This window comes from Myodes glareolus, chromosome 4 (genome assembly GCF_982192425.1).
Source record: "Myodes glareolus chromosome 4, mMyoGla1.1, whole genome shotgun sequence".
NCBI lineage: Eukaryota > Metazoa > Chordata > Mammalia > Rodentia > Cricetidae > Myodes > Myodes glareolus.
Window position 1 is genome coordinate 70,322,292 of NC_142029.1, and position 4,025 is coordinate 70,326,316.

At 45.4% G+C, this 4,025-nt stretch overlaps 1 pseudogene; it reads left to right on the forward strand.

Moving 5' to 3' along the window:
- The first annotated feature begins 2,900 nt into the window (after positions 1–2,900).
- LOC125388738 (glyceraldehyde-3-phosphate dehydrogenase pseudogene) lies at positions 2,901–3,457 on the forward strand (annotated as a pseudogene).
- Positions 3,458–4,025: the final 568 nt, after the last annotated feature.

Sequence of the window (4,025 nt, forward strand, 5' to 3'; positions counted from 1 at the left end):
TTCACCTTCGATTTCTGAAGCAACATCTGTATACTCACAGTAAGAACGGACCCATTGCGAACAGCTGGCACAGACTAGTGGAATTTTTTTTTTCATTTTCTATAGAAGCAAAATTTTAAATACAAAGGATGATGGAACGCAGGCCACACTTGGAGTTCTTAGCCAAGTTGGAGAAAGAGACAGTAACCTATGAAAAAGAAATCACACATCATAAGAGTAGCTAACAGATGTGTCTAACACAGATATGACCTGAGAGCAGATGTCATTCTCTGGCTCTTACAAGTATCACATCATCCTCTCTTCTGAGATGTTTCCCGAACCTTAGATGTAGGGGATAGGCTATAGATATATTGACTAGGGCTGGGCATCCCACAGTCATTGGTTCCATGTGTTTTGACCAATGTAGTTTTCTGTAATGGTCAGGGAAGTTTCATCCATGAACCCCCAAGAGGATGATTGTCTAAAGAAGACCTGATAATGACAACACCAAGTGACATGTCAGCATAGATGAGGGAAGCCTTATGGGGGTTCACACCTAGATGAAGAGCTATGGGCAATTAGTGAGTGCTCCAAGAGGGGAGGACTCAGTGTTCTTCAGGGATATGCTCCCCGGATGGCTATCCCATATCATCTAGTTAGTTCTAAAACTGTATGCATACATATAAGCAACTGGACAGCTGGCTGCAGATGTGTACATGTGACAATAGTAATACAGTTTACATGATATATTTGAGCAGCACAACCATAAAATGGTAGCCTGGGTCTCCTAGTTACAGAGATGTTGACGTGTGTCACTATCCTCAAATCCCACGCCTACTTCACTCCTACACGGCCTCCTTCAGGATGTTTCTCACCGGTTCTTTTTCCTCTTCTCATGACTAATGCCATAACCTTATTTTAAGTCTTTATCCATTTGTATTTAAATTTTAAAAATTCTTCACTTGTCCCTTGCCCGAGGCCACTTCCTACTGTGACTGGACTCCCGAGAGCACATATTAAAACTCTGGAAGCACTGCTTTGATCTCTTCTTTCTCGGTGCACAAACCTTTCAGCATGCTCATTTCTGATTCATGGAAACCTGATCAGTAACTTGAAAGTAGAATACAGTTTGAGGTTGCTGTGATTACTGTTGACGGTCGTCTCAACAGAATCTGGGATTTCCTAGGACACAATCCATGAGGGATTATTTAGATTCTCTCAGTTTACAGAGGCATTCTTGTGAGGGGTCATCTTGATCTAGTTAATTGAAGTGGAAAGACTCACTCCAGAGGCTGTGACACCCTTCCATGGGCTCGGGTACTGGAATCCATAAAGGAAGAAGGAAGCAGCTGAGTGCTCACATCCCGGCCTACTGCTTCCTGACTTCAGATACAATATTGTCAGCTGTTTCAAGCTCCTGCTCCTTTGCCTTCCTGGTCAGGTGGACTGCACCTCTGGACCAGTTCTTTCACTCATTAAGTTGCTTTTGTAAGATTATTTTATCACAGCAATGAAAATGTAACAAAGAAGAAGATGACGTGGGCTCCATCTCAGGATGGGAAAATTTAAGTCCTAGGAAGACTTAGTGTTTGGAATGTAGGGGAGAAGAGAAGTTGCTATTCCTGAGAACTAAGGACTGGGTCTGAAAGACTGGGAGGGCAGTGCAAAGCAAATGTGGAGGAAGAGCAGGTGGGCAGAACGGGATGGTCAGGGGTGGTTGCAAGGCTTTCTCAGTAGACATATTGCTTGGCATGTACTTCACGGAACAGGGAAGTGCCCAGTTGGTACCTTTTGAACATATGAGTGGACAAACGAAGGAGTTAGCCCATTATTTTCGCACACTTACCATTTCATGTTTATACGCTAACCCCTGGGTTCTGGACCTCGGCAGCTGCAACAGGTTAGGTCCTTTGTCCCTACTGTATCAATGATAGAGGAGAAGGGATGGCATAAAATAAAGGAAAGAGACTTAGTCGATGTGGTCAGGCTGAGAAGTGTAACAAATGAAGGAGCCCAGTGGCCACAAGTCCATTTTCAGGACACTCACATGAGCTTTGGTCTTAGATGGAAGAAGGATTGGGACAGGGACACAAGATGCACACTATGGATTAAGAAGTTCTGGTCTAGGTGAGGTTTTGTTCATCATCTCAGTGCATGTCCTGCAGGGTGATCCCCAGAAGTGCTTACTGCTTGCGGGGACAAAGTGATTCCCAAGAAATGGTCACTTCCACCAGAAGGCTGTCTTGCCCTTATGGATGATTGCAATAATTTGGCGTGGGAGGCATGTTCTGTTCAACAAAGTTCTGCTTTCTGGGAATTCAGTGGAAAAGGTTAAGGATGATGACTTAAGTCTGTACCTTCAGAAGACTGCCAAGGCTTACTTCCTACTACTTTTTGTTACCTCTTGACCAAAAGTGAGAAGTCAATGCTTTAAAACAAAACAAAATCCAAACACACAGACACACACACACACACACACACACACACACACAAACCTGCCTCTGAGCACGAAGACTAACTGATGTGTATCATTTTCCTGATGTGTAAGCAAAGAGTCAAGGCAATTGCACCATCCTGCCAGCATCCTACAGGCAATGAGTGGCAGCTCCAGAATGTGCAGGTGGGTCAGCCTGACGTGCAACTCCATCCATCATGCCGTCTTCTAAACATCCAACGCTGCCATCCATACTGAAGTGCACCTATGAGTATCAGGGCCAGTAGAAGCAAGCAGTGAAGCCTTCTGCAGCCTGAGAAGTCATTTAAGAGACTTCTTCCTTGAGTGAAGCTGGAGTGAGTGGCTTCTTCTCAGGCAGTGCCAGGCTCATCCCTAAGATACAATGGACAGATTTGGGCATATTAGGCACCTCGTTACCAGGATTTCTTTCATGTCTGGCAAAAGTGGATATTGTTGTCAGTGACGTAACTACATGGTCTGCATGTTTCAGTATGACACTACCCATGGCAAGTTCAGCAACACAGTCAAGACTGGGAACAGGGAGCTTGTTATCAATGGGAAGGCCATCACCATCTTCCAGGAGCAAGATCCCACAAACATCAAATGGAGTGCTGCTGGTGTTGAGTACATGGTGGAGTCTACCAGCGTCTTTACCACCATGGAGAAGGCTGGGACTCACTTCAAGGATGGGGTCAAAAGGGTCATCATCTCTGCCCCTTCTGTGGATGCCCCATGTTTGTGATGGGTGTGGACCATGAGAAGTATGACAACTCATTCAAGATTGTCAGCAATGCTTCCTGCACCACCAACTGCTTAGTCCCCCTGGTCAAGGTCATCCATGACAACTTTGGCATTGTAGAAGAACTCATGACCACAATTCATGCCTTCACTGTCACCCGGAAGAGTGTGGATTGTCCCTCTGAGAAGCTGTGGCATGATGGCTGTGGAACTGCTCAGAACATCATCCCTGCATCCACTGGTGCTTCCAAGGCTGTGGATGAGGTCACCCCAGAGCTGAACTGAAAGCTCACTGACATGGCCTTCTGTGTTCCTATCCCCTGTGTATCCACTATGGATCTGACATGTTAGCTGGAGAAAGCTACCAAGTATGATGAAGATGGTGAAGCAAGCATTGCAGGCCCACTGAAGGACATTCTGTGATGTGGGAGTCCCCTCTGTGCTGCGATGACCATTAATGACTTAAGAAACTGCCTTGGTCTGTTGATAAGGTCTGTAGATAAGCAGGGAGGACTGGATTGAATGGTGGGAGAAAGAAGGGCAGAGTCAAGGAGACTCTATGGAGTCGCCGCCAGAGTCAGACATGCTGGAACTTTGCTGGTGGGCATGATCTCGTGGTGATATACAGATGAATAGAAATGGGTTAAATTAAGATGTAAGAGTTAGCCAATAAGAAGTTAGAGCTAATGGGCCAAGCAGTGATTTAATTAATACAGTTTCTGTGTGATTATTTTGGAGCTAAACTTGCTGAGTGACCAGGACAAATAAGCGGCCTCCTCCAACAATTCTGGGTTACATTGGGGTCCTGGTTTCCTCCTGCACCTATAATAGTGATGCCTACTCTTCTACCTTC